Source organism: Palaemon carinicauda, chromosome 38 (genome assembly GCF_036898095.1).
Source record: "Palaemon carinicauda isolate YSFRI2023 chromosome 38, ASM3689809v2, whole genome shotgun sequence".
NCBI lineage: Eukaryota > Metazoa > Arthropoda > Malacostraca > Decapoda > Palaemonidae > Palaemon > Palaemon carinicauda.
The window spans coordinates 14,571,053-14,593,552 of NC_090762.1; the positions used below are offsets into that span (position 1 = coordinate 14,571,053).

Sequence of the window (22,500 nt, forward strand, 5' to 3'; positions counted from 1 at the left end):
TTATGGACTTGGAGTTATTAATTCTTTAGGACTGTTTTGCTACTTTAAGAATATGTTGAGGTTTTTAATCTCTAATATTGGTGTCCAGGTACAGAGGCAATTGATGCTTTAACTTGAGGTTTGGTGCTTTATACCAAAGGTTATTAATAAAATGGAGGTAAAAATTCTTAAGTAGAATATTCCTGAGTGAAAGTCCTCTGCCTCTTGACTGTTCATATTAACGAGGGAAACTTTATTGTTAAACTTTGAGTGTTTACGTAACAAAGGTTTTATTACACGGCAAAGATAAGGAAAAAAAAAAAAAAAAATTTTCGCTGAATTTAACTTTGATATAGAAGGTAAAGGTTTTTGAAATTACAAGTATATATGTACATTGTTTTATTTTGGAATCTGCTTTCCAGGATCGTGAATGCAATGAAATGCCAGCAGGTCGTTTTTAACGGTGGCATCTAATTTGGACAGGAATTGGGGGACCTCAGTTTGTCATGAGCATCTTCTATCATCGATGAATGGCAGCACCGACAAGGCCTACAAATTTGTATTTCATCAAAGAGAAGCTTACAATAATGGTCACGAGCAAAGCGAAATGCCATTGTATGTTGCCTTTATTTATCACGCTTCTATTAGATTCCGGCGTTTTAGTAATCTCCAGTGATCAAGCTATTTATGCCATAACGTGCATGCATGAAATGAGGGGTTACATAGATCCAACGGAAATTTCACTTGTTAAATCTTTGCAAGCACCTGTGAAACATTAAGCTGGTAGATCGGTGCATACAAAGGATCTTTTTGATAAGATGGTGTTGTCTAGAATCCGTGCGGATTATATTTTCCTATATTGAAAAACTTCTTTATTATTTTGATAGATCATTAAAATTTTCTTATCTGAGATTTGGGGAATTAAGTTTAATGTAATTTGAAGATTTCTTAGTTGAACAGGGAAAAAAAAAAAAAAAAAAAAAAAAAAAAAAAAAAAAAATTAAATCACCAATACTGTTTAGTTTTTGATATCGGAAGTTATCACAAATGCTTTTCCATATTTGATGTATTTTGCTTGATGCAGAGGAAGCTGGAATGATTTTGTCCTTTGTTCGATTTCTCTTTAAGAAGTTTTTTAAAAGCTCCTGTAATGTAACCAAACATAATTTTTTGTTAAAACTGTGGCTACAAGTTCAAACATCGCAAACGATAACGTCAATGATAGGTGTCTTCATAGACATGAGTGTTTGGTAGTCTGTTTCAAGTAAACATGTTTGTCAAAGGCTTCAAAAAGAGGTTAAATGTGTAAATCATTCAATCGGAGCATTTATTTCTCTCTCTCCATTTTTTTTCCTTCTCTCCCTTTCTTTGGTATTATCTAGGGTCAACCGGCACGGTGCGCTATAATGCAATTTAATGTTTTATTATGTTTAATACCTGTAGTGTAGAGAATGCGGAGTGAAGTGAGGACTAGAATTTTTTCGCGTTACGAAGTATAGCGAAAAATAATTGTCCTAACGACATGTAAGCAGATCTTAAGTGTCTTGTTACTTAAGTTCAGTTGTTATGTAGGCAGTGGCCAATGAGAATTTAGTGTTGGGTGAAACGTATTCAATGTTTGAAGAGGTATTTAGTAAGTGGTCACTTTCTAGCGCACGCTAGCTCGAGCAAGTCGAATTTATTATTAATATTATTATCATTATTATTTATTAGTAGTACAAGAGTGAGGTTCCACCACTCAAATTTGAGTTACTCTGCATTATTGCCGTGGATACCACAGGTTTCCATAGTTTTTTCAAAACTTGAGATTTTGTTTTTTATCTATGGTTTTTCCTGGGAGGCAGAGGAGGCTTATATGTTAATTTGAAAGTTTGTTCATTTTGTTTTAAATATGCACTGCTATATCAGTGCAGAAGTTTGTAGAAGTTATTAGAATGTGATGTTATATATAAATTGTTTTTTAAAAAGTATGATTCATTAGAAAAATAAACCTGGCGTCAACCGGCACGGTGCGCTATAAGGCTAGGGTCAACCGGCACGGTGCGCTATAATGCAATTTAATGTTTTATTATGTTTATACCTGTAGTGTAGAGAATGCGGAGTGAAGTGAGGACCGTTTTTTTCTCTTACCATGAAATTTCTTCTTGGCTCTTTTCATGTATTCCATGTTATGAAATTTCCTCATATATTTTACACCAGTTGTCTTATACATTTCCTCATGTATATACGTTATTGATATTTTATTTACGTTACCCCTTTTTCCTCCTCCTCCTTCTCCCCCTTTCATCCCTAGTTTTTACAATCGTTGTTTTTGTTGTAACGAGGCCAGAGAAGATTTAATGTAGTTCTTGACGTTTTCTTGGCATGATTAGTAAGAATTACAATAATTATAATGATTGCTAATAATATTGATGTTATTAATCATAATAAAAACATTTAATGATGGGGAAAGGATAATTATATATAATAGTATTATTTCAACTGTAATGGAAAAAAAAATAGTCATGATAATTTTTAGGATATGACAATAATAGCCTATAAAAATAGGTATCACGTGTACCCATTTATTCACAATCATTTAAAATTTCGCGATCTCAAAGTTTCGAAAAGATTAACAGGTATCATGAATGAAGTGCTTCTTCAACATGTTTGGTTTGGGTTACTGAGATGATTCAACATCTACCTTTTGCAATTACAGTTTATCTTTTTCCTCCTTTTTTTTAAATTCAATATATTTTTTTAGTGAATGGATGGCGGGCTTTGGAAATGTCATAAGACTTGGGTAACGAATTATATTTTTTATTTCTGTTTTGTTCGAAAACATGTACGTGAAATCCGTCCACCCCATTCTCTCTCTCTCTCTCTCTCTCTCTCTCTCTCTCTCTCTCTCTCTCTCTCTCTCTCTCTCTCTCTCTCTCTCTCTCTCTCTAGGCTCGTGGCTCAACAGTAAGCATGTTCAACTCATAATTCGAGCGACCGGCACATCATGACTCTCGGACCGGACAAGAAAGGATAAAATGCTTCGTTTCTTGTTTTTAGATACACACACACACACACACACACACACACACACACACACACACACACACACACACACACACAAAGAAAAAAAACGTTTATTGAATAAGAAAATTAATGATTGATAATATCAACATTAGATTGATGTCATAAACATTATATATGATATATATATATATATATATATATATATATATATATATATATATATATATATATATATATATAATACATATATATATATATATGTATATATATATATATATATATATATATATATATATATATATATATATATATATATATATATATATATCATATATATATATATATGTGTGTGTGTGTGTGTGTGCAGTAGTGTGGCAAAATAATAACTCTAATGCCAGAAGCTTATAATTTTTACAATCTTTAAAAGCAAACTGTATATTTCACGTCCAATAAAATTGTTCAATTACCAAATATTTTAATCTTATATATAATATAAATGTTCTGCTGTTCTTTGTTGTAGCATCTTACATCATGAAGTCAATACTTCCATGTGTTTTTTCATTGTTACAGAAATATACAAATAAACCAGCATTACTAATGTGGTGCCATTAGAAATATTTCCAGTTCATGCTTTCAGATCCCGACCCATCACATTTTGTTTTTCCGTCGAGGCACTGTGTAGCCAAGCGCTCCTCCAACAATAAATTTCTTCAACCCACTTTCTAACATTAATACTTGTTCGTTTTAAAGCACCAGTAACATAAATTCCAAATCATAAGAGATTCTTCGTTTGCCATATAATTAATCTCAAATTTTTAGTAAATAAAAACCTAATTATTGAAAAACTGTTGGCGTTTTGGTATAGAAACATGTTATTTGACCTTAAAAATCTGTTATGATTACTATTGGTTGGTCAAGAAATGATGTCTTTGATGGGTTCCTTGCATCCTAGTGTGGTGAGGTGCTTAGTTGAAATCAAAACAGTATTAAGAGAGAAACATCCCTTACTTGTATTGTAGGTTGTAGGTTGACCGAGGCATTAGCCATCCGTTGAGATCCTACCTCTAGAGCAGTGGTTCCCAACCTGGGGGGAATTTCCCCCTGGGGGGAAATTTGAAGCTTCCAGGGGGGAAATAATTACACTACCTACTAACTAAAACAAGCGGAAAATTTCCTCATAGTACGTGCGGCAATTTGTTGTTAGCCATTCAATTGTGATATGATCATATCTGTTCTCACTGACATGATATTCAAGGGGAGAATTGGAGTGTCATGCCCATTTCTGAGGCAGGCGAGTGGGCATGAGGGCTGGGCGGGGCATGAAGGGGGATATCTGGATGGTTGAACTGGGTGCAAGGAGGAAATGACAGAAAAAAGGTTGGGAACCACTGCTCTAGAGAGTTATTAGATTCTTTGACTGGTCAAACATTACTACATTGGATCTCCCATCTGGTTAAGACTTCTTTTTCCTTTGCCTACACATACGCCGAATAGTCTGTCCTATCCTATACACATTCTCCTCTTTCCTCGTACACCTGACAACAGTAAGATAGTGAAAAATTCTTCTTCACTCAAGGGGTTAACTACTGCACTGTAATTGTTCAGTGGCTACTTTCCACGTAGTAAGGGTAAAATAGAGACTTAGTTATGGTAAGTAGCTCTTCTAGAAGGACACTTCAAAATCAACCCATTGTTCTCTAGTCTTGGCTACAGCCATAGCCATGTTCTTTTACAGTCTTGAGTTAGAGTTCTCTTGCTTGAGGGTACACTCATGCATAGTTCTATCTGTTCCATTATTACATCTCCTCGCAGGGTTATTTTCCTTGTTGGAGTTCTTAGGCATGTTGCATCTTGGTTTTCCAACTATGGTTGTAGCTTGGCTGATAATAATAATAATAATAATAATAATAATAATAATAATAATAATAATAATAATAATAATAATAATAATAATAATAAAGTTAGTTACCATTAGTAAGGCTGTAGTATCAGTACAGAAGGACGTCGCTGCCCAATCTTAGGGGTCGTTGTAACTGAGCAGGACATCCGAGTAATCCTCTCGAATGTATGCTGTACTGTATGTGTGTGTGTGCTCAATATGCCTTGACAGCCGGAAGCCGGCGGACAATCGCCTCTCTCCTTTGATCAGAAATATCTCCTAAAGATACCAATTGAATTCGACATATACTCTGGGGGACTTCTGTGGCAGGCGAGCCGAAAGATGAAAGGAAGAGAGGGGCATCTCTCTCTCTCTCTCTCTCTCTCTCTCTCTCTCTCTCTCTCTCTCTCTCTCTCTCTCTCTCTCTCTCTCTCTCTCTCTCTCTCTCTCGGTTGGTTCTAAAAAAACACTACAGAAAACACGAAATCTTTTCTTAACTGCTGAAATAGTGATGGACTCGCGATGCAGATATCTTTTGCAATATTAGCTTTTTTATATGATTACATAGAACACTTGAACTCCTCGTATGCATATATTATTAAGCCCATGACCATAAGTTTGAAGAATGTTTAAATATGTTAAATCTCTGATGAGAAGTCTTTTGAATTCAGTACGGTTTACCATAAAAACATACATAAATATATTTCATGTTGCATAACTGACTCTATTGTGGTTTTTAAATATCAAAACTATCGTCATTTATAATAAAATGTTCACGAAATAGATTTTCTTTAGCAATTACTTAATGCCTAATGTAAAGTACGTGGTCACAAAACATTATAATTATTCGTCATTCTTGTAGTATGGGTATAAACTCTAATGGCATGCTCTTATATTCTATAATTGTTGAATATTCCTGCTGTAATGATGATAATATTATCATTAAGAAACATTAGTCCTTTAGAAATTGCTTTTACACGATCCTTTATCCATGAAACCTATGATAAAAGGATGAATGAATCTTTAAAGGCTGGAATTACCTTTCTGACTGAAATTTACCCATTTTTTCAAGTAGATTCTTGGCCATGAATATTCACTGTTGGCTGTTCGTAACTTTCATTTGTATTCATAAAAATGTTATATTTCCGCGAACATCCATGCTTAACATTCTTCTGTGCGAGATTCGAGACATGGTTTACAGTAATGTCTGCAACTTCACCATTCTCGTGAGCTAAAGATAAGAATGTTTGTGGGAGTCTATAGGTCTATATGCTGAGTCATCAGCAGCCATTGCCTAGCTGTCCCTAGTCCTAGCTTGATTATGAGGGGGATTAGGGCTCTGATCATATGTATATATGGGTAGTCTGTAAGGCATTGACCTATCCCTTGCCTCTGCAATTCATGAGTGACGTTTAAACAATGGGGCATCCACGTCTCTCTCTCTCTCTCTCTCTCTCTCTCTCTCTCTCTCTCTCTCTCTCTCTCTCTCTCTCTCTCTCTTCCCGATTGTGTCATCTTTTTTTCTGATTTCATCCTTGAAGTTAGTGGTTGTTTTTCTACAGCTATTATTCGGAAATTGAAGAGGAAAGAATAAACTCCGTATTTACACTGTAATTAAGTTTCTTTACAATAAAAGTGAATTTATTGTAATCATATATTATTATGCTGAAAAAAGGACTGTATTTTTTAACATCGTATTATTATTATTATTATTATTATTATTATTATTATTATTATTATTATTATTATTATTATTATTATTATTATTCTGGCCCAGCTTTTCTCTTTCTATCAACGTTTATTAATAAGCGTTAACTATTCCATTTTCAACGCCAACTTACTGCGTAAGGAAACCAGTCATTCAAAATGCTGTGGTCAAATCTCTTTGTCGGAATAATGCAATTTATTCTGTTTCGTCTTTGTTTCGTACGAATGATTAATTGCTTTTGTTTCATATTAGCCTTTTTCTAATGTTTCATTTACCCATATATATATATATATATATATATATATATATATATATATATATATATATATATATATATATATATATATATATATATATATATACATACATACATACATATATATATATATATATATATATATATATACATACAGTATATGTATATATATATTTATATATATATCTATATATATATATAGATATATATATATATATATAAATATGAATTTTAAACTAATTGTAGTTTCTTGTCTCCGATTTTAATTTAATAGTTCTTCAAGCTTCATCTGTTTTTTGTATGTGGGTATTCTTTCGTATTCTACATTTTGTCATATCTTCCCATAAAATTGCTGTTTATTAAGTTCTTTCTCTTTGATCTTTTATTTAGTGTTTGCACTAATTCTTACTTACGTTTATACATGAGTAATGAGTATAGGATATTTAGTTACAAAATCCTTCATTCAATCATATAATGTGAATCCACTTTTAATGTTACTATTAACATTTATCCAACTTCCCGTATACCTTTTATTACATTTAAAAGCTTCTTATATATATATATATATATATATATATATATATATATATATATATATATATATATATATATATATATATATGTGTGTGTGTGTGTGTGTGTATATGTATATATATATATATATATATATATATATATATATATATATATATATATATATATATATACAGTATATGTATAAATATGCAAATATATATGTATATATACATATATATATACGTATATATATACATATATATGTATATATACATATACATATATATATATATATATATATATATATATATATATATATATATATATATATATATATATATATATACGTCAATTTTGGTTTTATTAATAGAATCTCTCATTATACATTTAATTTTGAACGATATCAAAGGCTTCAGTATTTTAGGTGTCCAGTCCGTGTTCAATGCAGGCGTCGGTAGTGATGCCGGAGAGATAATGAGTATGCAAACCCCGATGTGAATAGATTTCGTTTCAAGGATTTCAGAGATCCTTTGAGAGGATTTCCGGCGTATTGAGCCCTGAGAAGATTACAAATGTAGTATCCGGTTGCGTTCGGTTTCCCCGCTATTCGAGTCGTGTATTTACATTTTCTTTAGAATATATACGATTTGTTCACAGTAGATTAAGAGGGCCATTGGGAAGAGAAAAAATGGATAAAACCGAAATGAATGAAGCTGAACTGTATAATGGAATAAATGAAGAAAACATAATATTACTGTAATTTTTATAGAACGCTGTTAACTGTAAATGGTTCAAGGTTGAAAACTACAGTATATGTTAAATTTAACAAATAATGAAGTAATGCAAGGAAGAAGGTTTTTTATTCCTTTAAGTATGGCGATATTATTTGAACATTAATGAAATGAAATGCATATATTCTCTCTCTAATTATGCCTCATACCGTCAGTTATTAAAATCATACATTTAGTATTTCCTCTGTTTCTGTTTTCAATATGTCTCCAAAATCTTTCATACCCTAACCAAACTTTATTTTTATTTGTGTCATAGCATTACGATGGAGGGTCATGTATTGGTGTATGAAAAGGATACATGTGTTTTTTTCTATGCGCTAATTTGTTTGTATCATCTGTTCAATAAAAGTATGAAGTAATCCAGTTTTGGGAAATGTATTAATCTCCTGTTTTATCTGTAACGCATTCTAGGATTACACAGTTCAGGCACTTTTTTCCCTTTATTATTAAGCTTTCGTGTTCGTTTCCTGCGTCTGATTTCTTTGGACAAACATGTCTCTCTTAACTGGCATGACTTTTGTTTCCTTCTTGCATCATCATAATATTCTTGTTCATTTTTCCTAGGTGCCGAGGCTGGAAATGGACATGGGGTTCTCCGTATCCGATTTACTCCTGGTCTTGAAACCAATATTGGGAGTTACACATCATGATATCTTTAATGTCTTTCTTATATTAGGGCCAGAATCATCTTTACTTATCATCTGGTATATCACTTTTCTTTGGAATCCAAAAGTAAATGGAAAATTTAAAGAAAACAAGAAATTTCCTTTTTACTCAAATTCATTAGGGGGAAATGCGAAGATGATTATCACCGAATGGGATTTTCATTACTGGAAAACATGATGCTTTTTCATTCCTACAATCAGTTGCCTCTTGTTTGCGTTTTCTTTTAATTCATTTATATTTGCATTTGAATGACTCCACTTCCTGTAGGCTACAATATTTAATCTTTCCGCCATATGTTGGAATCGTCGTTATAATAATTTGAAGATAATTGCTGTACATTTATGCGAAGGGGAAAAATCCGTAGAAAGCTGTTTATGTAAAGGATGTAGATGCAGTCATACATTATTAGACCATAATGGCGTAGAGTAACATTTTTTTTTCTTCCAGGTGATTGTTTGTGTGCGTGAGAGAAAAAAAAAAAGCATCACATTTGGCTACTGGGTCGCGCATTGACTAAGGTAAGCGCCGTATTAAAATACTTTTGAAATGTATTATGCGTATAGAAGAACTTGTTTTTTTCAGTAATCTAAACTTTTAAACAATAAGGGACTCAGCTTTTATTTAATTTTATTATCATTCGTTATATTAATTTTTCTGCATTTCTACAAATAATGTGCGTTGATCTGTTCATTTTGGTACCGTTGTCTTGCTACAACCTCTTATAATTATTTGACATGTCTTCAGTCATTCCCATCTTCCAAAGACAAGTTATGTAAGTGCGTTGTTTAATCAATAAATTCACACTGAATGGATTCTGATTGTAGCGATCTATAGCTGGGTAATTTCAAAATAAAGCAGTTATACGTGCTTGTGTGCAATGCACACATATACTATACTGGTACCTTCTAACATTCATTTCCTGTTCTTAGAACCTTAGAGGAAATGAAAGGCTTGACACCTGGCTCTTTCGGATATCTTCAATTATTGATTTGTGTTTTTCCTTTAAAATGGATAATTTTTTTTCTCCAAAAGGTGGAAGATTTCAATTTGAGTCGAATTTTTCGAAGGCCAAGTTAGTTAGGAATTCGTAATTTTTTGCTGAAGATTGAAAAATTGTCATAATTGAAATTTTAATGGAATGGTCGTTTAGATGAGAAGTAAGTTATCTGATAACGATGGAAATTGACAATATTGATGATAATAATGTTATTAATAGTAGAAGAAACGGTGAAATTGTTGTTAGTTTGCTTCACTAATAAACATCACGTGCAGAAGAAAAGCAAATACTAAATGAAAAGATTTACACGATTTATTTTCTATTTGCGAGTCCAAAGGGCGCCCATTACTCGGTAACTGCTAGCCCCCCCCCAAAAAAGTATGTTCGAAAACTATAATAGTTAAATAGAGGAAAATAATTCAACTTTCTAATCACACTTAACTAAAATGAGAGAAACTTCGCTATTGTGCTTATAAGTACATTGCAAAATGAACGTTTTGGAGATATGTCAGCTGAAATGCAAATGAGCTTTCGAAACTGTTGTGAGTATCCGGATCCATTGTAGTGTCAGAGGCAACTGCTCGGCAGAATTTGGCACAGTATTGTGTGTTTAGGATCCTGAATACATTGGGTACAGTCCCGTTATCCTTTGAACATTTTAACTAATTTCTCATACTAACAGAGCACGCACTATTCTTAATCTAACCTCATAGTTTTTTTTTTTTTATTACTAGCTTCGAAACTTATTTTGTTTTTGTCCCTTTTTAACATTTTTGCGTACTGTTATTTGTATATATTTTACCGTACTTACAATAAAGTCCTATTGATGAATTTCACTAGTAGATTAAATCATGTTTAAACTATTATTATTAACGGAATTATATTTATATAAGAGTAGAAATCGCACTATTATGATTATGTTCTAATGTACGGGGACACAAAGAAGTGATGCTATTACAATCTAAGTAGTTTTTGTTTGTCTATTGTTAGTTGGGCAGAGTGGAGACTATTTACAAATCTCCTTTGCATCCTAAGCTTTGATTCTTTATAGATTGGGGAACAATGTTAGTGAATTTTCCCAAAAGATCGCGTTTCCCGTAAGATAGCAATCAGTTCTTAAAATCTGCAGTAATTGCTTCTCTTAGAAAAGACTCGACCCATTGTTACTGGAATATAGTTTAATTTAATTTAATTTAATAGCAGGCCATTGCAACCGATGATGACATTCAAAGTACCCCACTAGATGTTAAAATTAGAATGGAAACTTCCGTCGTTTGTGTGCATTGATATGACTCGTGAAGCCAAGTCTAGACTTGCTTACCAAGCCTCATATCAGACGTGTTAAGTGAGGATTCGGTGCTTCGCTGATTTTTCCGGCATGTCGCTGCTGCCTTTTCAAATTGAAATGTGCCGTTTGACCCTGCTCCAGGGCAATGACCCCTTTGTTAACTCCTGTTCTCCAGACCACATGGTTGCTATCAAGTAATTCCAAGTCTAATTGTGAAATTTTACATTTCGTTAAAAGTGACGTGGCTTGGTCTTTATCCTTTCATAGGTCTGTCACTTATTTGGTTACAATTTCCTAGTTGTACATATAAAATTTGGTTTCAAAGTCATTCTTCAGGCATACGGATCACATGACTTAGCCATCGTAATTGATGAATGTTTGGTGACCATGGGTTCAGTGCATCCTGTTTGGTCTATGCTAACTATGTGTGGGATCCAATCTTTCCAAGTGAAACCCGTAATTCCTGCAAACAGGAAATGTGAAAAAAAATACGGTTGGCTGGGATCATGTTAGTTTAGAGCCCAGGGCCCTTTGATCACAAAGGAGATTAGGTATACTTGCTCCTGGAGTATTTAATCTGAAATACCCTGGTTTTCAGCCAAACAAATGAATGCGAAGTCCTATTTATTTTTATCCAGCACGCCTTTCGTTGATCCCAGTTATTGTGTTATGAATTTTGTTTTTCTTGTTTTTATCTCTATCACCTTTTTGCAGTAGGCGGTTTATTATAACTACGGCCGTTTTACCGTACATGTTTCTAATCGCATAAGGAAATGGGGAGCTACTTCTCTTATTCCTTTATGCTTCCCGTGAAAAGTTAAATCAGAATTATGGAAATTTAATAGTTAATACGTTATTATGGTTATTTACACGCACCGTTGAATTTGTTAGTGTTAAATATAAGTTTAATCTCAGGTATTTATAAAATATTTACAACCATCATATTAGGCCGAATAGAAAGACAGCTAGGCTTTAATCAACTAAGAGAAAAGGCAGGCTTTTGAAGTAGGTGCTTAACTGACCACATCTGTGTAATTAACCAGCTAATGGAAAAATCGACAGAGTATGAGAAATCACTATGTTTTTTTTTATAGACTATGAGAAAGTTTTTGATTTTGTCGAAACTTCAGTAGTGATGAAAGCCCTTCAAAGACAAGGAATAGATGAATCTTATGTTAGATCATTTGAAGATATCTATATGGAAAGTGCTGCAAAGATAGTGAGATAATTTCCATTAAGAAAGGAGTTAGACAGGGAAACTCCATCTCTTCTAGATTATTCACAGCATGCTTAGAAGAAATTTTTAAGACTTTAGATTAGGAAAATGTAGGAATTGATATTAATGGAGAATATCTTGTCCGAGCGAGTAGTTAGGTTTTAACCGAGAGGCAAGGGGAATGCCAGTAAACTTTATTGAACAGGCATCGAGCATAAATACCAGGTCTTGCGAGCAAGAATGTCACAAAAATTATAAAAAAAACTAGACATGAGTTATCAAGTTCATAGGAGTTGGTTTACTAACAGTGCACAGAAGAGCGAGTAATAAGATAAAAAAAACAAAAACGTTAGTGTATGAGCGTATATGATCCATGTGCGGTACATGGTTCCCCGACTAGAAATGACATAACATGTAAAATAGGGCACCCTACTTTTGAGAGGCTTACTGTACATGGGTTATCTGGCAGGAGATATGCAGGTTTTAGGCAATCAATGGAAACACATTCTTCTTTGCCACGAATGTTGATGCAGAAAGCCTTCGGTGTACGATGGATCACGAGGAAAGGGCCCATGTAAGGGGTCGTCAGCTGTGGGTTGCTATTGTCATTGCACAGGAAAACATGCATCTCTGAGTGCAGATCTGTCTATGTGTTGCTTAGCTAGGGGCTTATAAGCTGGGGGGTAAATTTTCCCATAATGTGACACAGGCGCTGTAGATTGTCGGAGGTTGTTGCAGACGGAAAAAAATTGGGTAGGCACAACCAACGGGTCGCCATATACTATTTCAGCCGCCAAGACATCCAGGGAGTCTTTACAAGGGCCTTTAGTCCAAGGAGTCCTTGCAGTGGGACATCAAAGCTGTTTGAGGGTGTGATGAAAACATTCAACCATTGCAATAGCAGCAGGGTTGTAGACGGGTATCTGATGTAGAGTGAATCCCAGAAGATTCACTAATGATGTTTACAATTGGGAGGTGAAAGTAGTACCCCTCTCAGAAGTCTTGCTATCCATTCTGAGATTAAAGCAGATGCACATGAGGCAGATGTTGCAGTTTCCATGGGAATGGCTTCAGGCTAACAAGTGTAGCAGTCAGTGACACGAAACAGGTAAAGATGTCCTTTTGATGTAAGAAGGGGACCTACGGGGACCTACTACGTCGACGTGATGTGGGAAAAGCGACGCTGAAGTTGAGGAAAGGAGCCCAATACTGAATCTTGTGTTGATTTACTTTTGAAGTTTGGCATGATGTACAGGCGTGGATCCAATCTTTAGTATCCTTAGTAGTGCCATGCCAAATGAACTTTGTCTTCAGTAGTTGTGCTGTAGATTAGCATGAGGGATGTGAAAGGCTATGAATGTAATCAAACACCTGTCAGCGCATGGGAGCAGGTATCCATGGTCTAGGTTTACCAGTACTGTTGTCGCAGAGGAGGTTGATGTTGGAGTCGTCAAGAGGGATGTCTTCCCATTGGAGGGATGGGCAAGATGTCTTACATGCTTGGTACTCTGGATCTTTTTGTTGGGCTTCTGCCAAGACATTATCATAGCAGCCAATGTGTATCTTGATAGGGCATTGCCAATGGGATTCATTTTCCCAGGGACTCGAAGGGTGCATTTATATTCAGCCACGTCAGAGAGATGTTGGTGTTGACAGGCGGACCAGGCATCGGACTGTTGAGTGAAGGCTTGAACCAAAGGCATGAGGTCTGTGCAAATAACGAATGGCATACGCTTCCAAGAAGTGGAGAAAATGACTGACACCCAAGTGCACCACCAGCAGTTTTGGGTTGAAGGTCGAGTGGCTGGATTCTGCCTTGAACAGTTTTCTAATGAAGAAGGTCAATGGGAGAGGGGGGGATGAGCCATTGACTCCCTGCTCGAGTACTGCACAAATTGCGATGTTGCTGGCATTGGTGGAGAGCAGGAGAGGTGCATATGCCATAGGAAAAGTAAGAACTGCATCGATTGATAGGGCATTCTTTGCACTGCTGAAGGCAGCTTCTCGAAGGGGACCCCACGTCAGATCTTTTAGCTTTCCCTTGAAGGAGACCTAGAGGGGGCTAAGAGTAGCGACATTGGCCGGCAGGAAACTTTGATAATAGTTGATCATGCCCTAGAATTCTTACAGTGTTTTGAGGGTTGAGGTCATATGGAAGTTCTGAACAGCTGCTACCTTCTCAGGGAGGGGGTGGCGCCAAAGGTACACTTGTTGTACCAGACTACGAGGCCATTCTGTGCGGATGTGCATGATATGTAGGTGACAGAGGTGTTCTTCTTTGGAGGAAGAAAATGCAAGTATGCTGTTCACGTAACATACACAGAATGGAAGGTCCCTTGAGATGCCATCCATGAGACATTGAAAAGTGGCCCCATCATTACGAAGGCCAAAACAGGAGTAATTGAAGGTGTTTGTACTGAAGGGGGTGGTGGTGGCCGTCTTTGGGATAGCTTCAGTGATATTTGGGAGGGGCTAGTTATCTGGTCCTGTCTACATATTCAAACACCTGTAATCCACACATGGATTCAAGGAGCCATCTTTCATCAGGACGATGTGTAATGGTGATGACCATGGGCTTGAGGTCTTCTGGCAAAGGCCCATTTCGGCGAACATTTGTTTGGCGGTTGCTAAATGATATGGTGCCAGACGCCTGCATCCGGTGAATACTGGGCCCCTGTCATCATGATATGGTGATAAATACCGTGTTTGGTGAGAACTGTGGGCGTTTGGTGAAGCTATGGATGGAAGACTTTTGGGTACGACGTGAGGTGGGGGGTATAGGAATCAATGGGTGTGCTGATGTGGCGAGCAAGGATGGAGGGGGCTGCTTGAAGAGATGTGATGTGTAAGAGTGTGTGATGACTAGCCATTGATGAGCGCTATTAATCAGGTGGTGGTAATGGGAGAGGAAATCCGCGCCGAGGATTGGCAATGTCACGTCGGCAACGAAATACTTCCAGTGACATTTTTATCACTTCCAAATGATAATGTGAGGCTCTTGTAACTGTAGGTGGGTATCGCAGATACATTGCCAGACACCAGGCAGACGGCGGCAGATTTAGCCAGACTACGGCGTCTCCTGGCGAGTGGCCATGGCAGAAGAGAATGGCAAGCACCTGTGTGCACCAAAAATCACATGCCCATACCTGTATCCTTTAAATATAAAAGATTAGTGATAGGGGAGGCCACTGCCACAAGAGATATCCTACTTACACGTTTTTTTGGTCACTGACAACTGTTAGAACATTTCTTTGCTGCAAGTGGATGGTTGATAGGTTGCAAGGAAAGCGAGTGATAAGATAAAAAACAAAACCGTTACAGTGTACGAGCATGTTAGAAATACCTGAGGTACAACTTTAACAACTTAAGATTTGCATATGACATAGTTGTGTTTAGTGAATCATGAGGAGAATCATAGAGGATTTGAAAAGACAAAGCAGAAATGTAGAACTGAAAGTGGATATGAGTAAAACTGAGATAATGTTCATTGCAAATTTGGAGAGACAACAAATAAGGGTTCTGGACGAACCTCTAGAGATTGTTAATGAATATACATACTTAGGGTAGACAGTAAGTACTTCCCAAGGACACGGGATGGAAATTAAAACAAAGCATAAGCATGGGATGGAGAACTTTTGGTAAACAAAATGAGATTATGAAAATTATCTCGAAAAAAAAGTATTTAATGAGATGGTCATACCAGTATTACTTTATGCATCAGAACCTGGGGCCTTACTAAAGCCTTAAAACATAGCTAGGTATAACTCAAAAAGTTAAGGAAAGAATAATGATGGGAATAATACTAAGAGACAGAAAAAGAGCAACATGGATACAAGAGCAAGCGACATGGGCAGGACATGAATTATAATGAGAATGACAGATAGTAGATGACATTAAGAATAACAGAATGTGTCGCTAGAGATTGCAGAAGAAGCGGGGAAAGGAAGAGAAGACGATGGATTGATAAACTAAGAAAAATTTGCAGGCATATAGTGTCATAGAAAGACAATAAACAAACGTGAGTGGAATGACATGTCGTCTCATTCTCATGTAGTGGAGTAGTTATAAGTGATAATGATGATGATGATGAGGATAATGATAAGGAAGATGAAAAGTTTATCAAAGAATTTAGTAGTTAGGTCTTATGGAAAGAAGAGACAAAAGTAGGTAGTGCGTTGGCCAAGGCCCCAGCTACCCGTAGAGATACTACCTCTAGGGAGTTAGCCTATTAGGTCCTTTGACTGGCCAGATAGTACAAAATTGTATCTTTTTCTACTATTTGCTAATTTTTCCTTTCCCTAGACATACAGTGAATAATCTGGCTATTATTTACACATTCTTCTCTTTCCTCAAACAACTGACAACACTAAGATAACCGAAAAATTCTTCACTCAAAGTGTTATCAACTGTACTGTAATTGTTTAGTGGCTACAGTACTTTGTACTTGGTAAGGGTGGAAAAGATTTCTTAGTTACGGTAAGCAGCTCTTCTAGGAAAAGGATACTCCAAAATCAAACCATTGTTCTCTAGTCTTGTGTACCTTGGTGTTCCACTGTCTTGGGTTAGAGTTCTCTTGCCTGAGGGTACACTCGGGCACACTATTCTACCTGCTTCCTGATTTCAGTTCCTCACTGGGCTATTTTTCCTTTTGGAGCTCTTTGGCTTATAGCATCCTACATTTACAACTAGGGTTGTAGCTTAGTAATAATAATGACAATAATAATCATTTGATAAAGTTTATGATTCTGAAGTGCTAGTAGTTCAAGTTGATGAAAGGCCTCGTGATGGGGCTAGACGTATCGCTGATAAATGTTATGCATAACTGCAAAAAGTTACCATGAAGTTTTAATGTATTAGGGTAGGTTCATCTTCGGTTAAGCAGTTGAAATGACAATGTAGAAGTGACTAATGAAATATATTTATGTATTTATTTATGTTATTTGTTTTTGTAATACCTAATAATAATATCTTTAGGTAAAAATTCAACCAGCAGTCTTTATAGAAATATTTGTAACATACTTGTTCATGCGTCTGAAATTGAATGTTACTTTCGTTTTTCTCGAATGAAATAAACTTGAGTGAAAGAATCTTCCATTTGCAACTTTAAGCTTCGCCTAATCGAATGCATGAAAGGGGCCCCCTGTAGGTATGGTCTGGGGAGGGAGGGTGGGTTGTAAAATCCTTTTAAGGTTCTTGCGAAAATGCTTTGGAACTTGAGGCCAAAGTGTGTCGAACCGAAGGCCCATCAAGTCCCTTTTCAAATCATCTAAAATGAAGCCTAATATGTCCCGAGATGCCTCTTGAAGTGGCCAAAAATTCCCGTAACCATCTTGGGAAATATTTGCATGAACATTTTTATCATTTCAAGAAATGGTTTTTATCAAATTCCAGGTGGTTGTGCAATGTTTTTTACAGTTTTGTTTGTGTTTTTTTTTTATTTATGAAAATTTTTATCATCTTTGTAAATTTTTTTTATAAGATTTGGAAGTTGTGAATTGCTTTGTTTTGATAATGCATATTTTTCTCAAGCTGCCATATCATTTTTTAAAGGTTATCAAAGAGATTTTGATATTTTGGGTCTCATTTGTGGAGTAAAATTACGTAAAAGTTAAGTAGAGATTACATAATAAGCTTTGGCGGTTTTAATATCACAGGAAAGTTAATTGCAATTCCATGATAAGATTATAAGATGCAAAAGTATTGTTGTATAACTTTTCAGTTTAGTAACCGAAATATATTCACAATGGATTTTGCTTAGACTCGCACACTAATACTCATGATGGTTGATTATAAATGGCAGGGAATATCATTAAGATGATATTGCATTGTATTATTACTGGGTCAAATATCTTTAGTTGGCCGGTATTTACCATTATCTAGTGGATAATGTACATGTTCGCATCCCGCAGATTTGTCATTATTTTACTTAGTAATTACTCAGGTTCGATACGAAGTTTTTTATTCTTTATATATTATTATTATTATTATTATTATTATTATTATTATTATTATTATTATTATTATTATTATTATTATTATTATTATTATTATTATTATTATATAAATTTGATGTAAATTAGAAAGAATCTGATCTAATTTTCTTTTGTTTCAGCATTAAGCCAAGAACTTAACAAACTGTGTATGTACAGTATGTGTGTGTGAGAGAGAGAGAGAGAGAGAGAGAGAGAGAGAGAGAGAGAGAGAGAGAGAGAGAGAGAGAGAGAGAATCCTTGCGCTTAATTAACCTTCTATGTAAAGGAAACAATATTTGCTCTATAAACTTTTTTCTATTTGTTTTGATGACTTTAGTGCTTTCTCATACGAGCATCTAATGTTACTTCATAAATTTCCTACTAATCTGCTCAGTTTAAACAATATTTCTTAGTGTTAGAGTTTCCAGATGAGTAATTGTAGCGGATTATACCCTGACGAAACGGCATTACGTTTCTTCAATTGAACAAAATATGATTTATATTCAGTGCCGTAAATAATCTTAACACTCACAGATTTCACACCAAGGATCGTTCTTGTAAAGGATATAATATCTTATCGATCAGTTTCTACTCATTAAATGATTGAAAATATGAAATCCTGCCACTATGCTGATTCACTTGGTTTCATTACTCTATAGATCAGAATCACTGCTGACGTCAGCGATTTAGTTTTCGTACAGATTTTCACTAGGAAACGAGTAACTTTTTGCCTATTTTTCTTATGTGCATGGTTGTGTTAGATGTCCCACTTAATATCTATTCTGCATCAGTAACTTATATTGTAGAAATCTCTCGGATGAACATTGTGAATTTTGGATGGAACTTTTTTTGGTTAAACTTCGGCTTTCAATGAGTACTGATATATTATTTGTAGTCGGTCTCTTGGTGACTTGCCAATGCGTGCAATTGCTAATAATGATATTCTTTAACGTGAATCGACTACAAAAAATCTCTACGCAAATAATCATGTCAAATTAGAAATAAAACAGTTAAAAAAAGGAAATATACTCTATATTACCCACAGATTATGTGGTAGCTTATTGGAATCGTCTCTGCCTTGCGATCTACAGGACCTGGGTTCGAGACCCTTTCAAACTTGATAGTTTTTTGTAGTGTCTTTAAAACCAACCACCCTCGTTGTGAGCTAAGGATGAAGGCTTTTCGGGAGCCTACAAGTCTACCTGCTGAGTCATCAGCAGCCACTGCCTGGCTCTCCCTGATCTTAACTTGATCGCTGAACATAATGTATATATGGTCAGTCTTCAAGGCCACTGCCCTTCATGAGTTACCTTTTAACGATAGTCTATATATACATATATATATATATATATATATATATATATATATATATATATATATATGTATATATATGTATATATATGTATATATATATATATATATATATATATATATATATATATACATATATATATATACATATATATATATATATATATATATATATATATATATATATATATATATATATATATATATATATATATATTACTTCAAAAATTAGACGAGAGTCGACTGGAAAGTCGAAAGAGTAACCATGAAAAGGATAAACAAATTTCCTTTTAGTCGGTAATCAGATAAAAATCAAATATATATGTAAAAAGAGAGAGAGAGAGAGAGAGAGAGAGAGAGAGAGAGAGAGAGAGAGAGAGAGAGAGAGAGAGAGATTTAATGCAAAAAAATAGATAGATAAAAGAATTTAAATATAAAAAAGACCTAGAAGAGAAATTTCACTGATCTCCAGCACAAGAATTATTGAGAAAACAAAATAGTCCTAGGTACCCCACACCCCAACTTCGTTTTTCCCTCGGCCCTTCCATACACTCCTCACACTTAGTGTCTTGTGTAAATTTCGGTTTTCTATCCCGGAGTCGATGGGTGTCCACTCCGATAGATCCTGTAAATCTTTTCCCCATTCTCGACGTCTCTATTCCTGGATTTCTTCTTTTTTCTTTGATTTTTTTTTATCCATATATTTTCACCCCCTTTTTTTTTGGTTAGAAAAAGATGTCTGGGTTTCCCGGGAGTCCATCAACGTCGCATTCTTTACGGTAAAGGTCTATAGGAAAATAAAAGATTGGAAGGAAATTGTATATTTTGTAATACCTTTTTTTTTTCTTATGCCTATGATGGTCGCTTCAAGTTGTCACGCAATTTTCATATTGATGGGCCTTCAGAATTCACGATCTTGAGAACATCCGGATAATTAGGGGATTAGGGTGTCTTAAATATACACTCTGGCACTTCAGGTTTCCTATGAAGGTTTTATCAGCTGGATATTTGATGAATTCACCTCTGGTACAAACAAGAACTGAATCTCTCTCTCTCTCTCTCTCTCTCCTCTCTCTCTCTCTCTCTCTCTCTCTCTCTCTCTCTCTCTCTCTCTATGTCCTTTGTACGCATGTGCACTTGTGTACATAGCTTCAGAGCCAAAAGATTTTTTGATAAATCAATTTTCTGTTATCAGTTTTTCTTTCATGTCTTGTGTAATAAACTCCACTCCACACCCTTCCTAGAATGATAGTCCTCTCACATCTCCCTCTGAATAAAACATGAATATTATTTGTCATCGCAGCATTTCCTTTCTTGTGTATATAACCCAAATACGAAAGTCCGAATATTCTTTATTTATTATCGCCTCTCTTCTACTTTTTTTCTTTAAAGGTCACTTAAACGAGGTCACTTACACTAATTTTGGCAATATCATTTCGTAATTAGTTTGTAGGAGGTTTAAATGTTCGAATTTTTTCCTTATCTCTATTTTCCGTTTCAATTTATTTTCTAAATCATGGTTTACTGATGATATCGGGCAAGCAATTTATTTATATAATTAGGCATATATCATTAATTTCTCGCTCGCACTTGTGCTGATCCGTAAATACTAGTAATCAATAAGAGTAATATTTTCACACCCTTCTCTGGATAAGAGTAATATTTACACACCTGTTCCTGGATAAAAGTTTTATTTCAAATCCATCTTCAGCCCTGGAATTCAAACTGGTGTTAAATGTCGGTTATGAGATGATGTGGAAGATGAATACTCCAAATGAATTCAAAATAAGAATGCGATTCCTAGAATTTATATTTATTCGTAATTAAAATACCTTATAAGGAATGTATGTACATTTATTTAGTATAACGCACAGTACACTTCATTAGTATCGTAGGAATTTAAAAAATGCTTCTGCATATGACAAAAGTAGTCACCTTTATAGGGAAGGAAACTCTCAAAATAAAATCCCTTTTCGTATTAGAATTAAAAAAGATTTGTTCATAAAGATTATACTTGGGAATGAAACACATCGAAAGAAATAATTTGTCTAAAATGAATCCAACTTTAATAGGTTTAAATGTTTAAAGGCCGCTCATGAATGACAGAGGCAAGAGTCTGGCATTGCCCTAGTAAGCAGGATAATACTTTAGAGACTGACCCTATATACTTATGATCAAAAGTAAATTCCCATATAGACTAAATCAAAGGAAAAAGAAATACACAGTAATTGCTTGAGAATGGCCAGTGTCAGTCATTAAACTCAAATTACAAGCTAAGCTGTAACCCTAGTTTAAAAAAGAACAGAATGCTACAAGCGCAAGGACCCCACCAGGAAAGCATCCAAATATAAAGATAAGAGATGTAAAAAATGAACCATAGTAAAGAAATAACAAAATGACAGCGTTAACAATGGGAGTATGTCCATATACAGGCGGAAGGAGAGTATTAATGGTTTTGAAAATGGAGTCCCTAACTAAAGATAAAGATTACATTTGGGAAAAGGAAACCTTTTGATAAACATTTGGGATTCCTTGGCCTGTGTAATTAATTAGTCTACTTAACAAATTGGTCGACTAAAAAGAGGAAGGGAGAATATAGAGAAAATTAGAACACTAACCCAAGACTAGAGAACATTGGGTGGATTTCGGAGTGTCCATCTGTCATACGAGTAGTTTACCATTGGCAAAAGTCTCTTTTACCCTGAGATATGGGCTAAAGTTGTAGTCTGGCAAGTAATAATGATGGTAATAAATTAGCTACACAATTAAGTGGGAGTTTAAGGTATAAAATAGATAAATATTAAGCATACAATATTACCAAGATTAAGAAAGAAAAGAGAATATGCGGAGACGGAGAAAATAAAGATATAAAAGTAGCTTAACTGTTTACAAATGAATAAACGAAAGATTTGGAA

The 22,500-nt window shown here is 34.9% G+C and overlaps 1 long non-coding RNA gene across 1 annotated transcript in view; it reads left to right on the plus strand.

Annotated features, from left to right (window-relative positions):
• Positions 1-22,500, plus strand: part of LOC137630098 (uncharacterized) — a 329,268-nt gene that overhangs the window by 184,809 nt on the left and 121,959 nt on the right. Inside the window, exon 3 of the long non-coding RNA XR_011041649.1 lies at positions 9,249-9,319. This is a non-coding gene — a long non-coding RNA (uncharacterized lncRNA). The remainder of the gene's footprint in view (positions 1-9,248; positions 9,320-22,500) is intronic.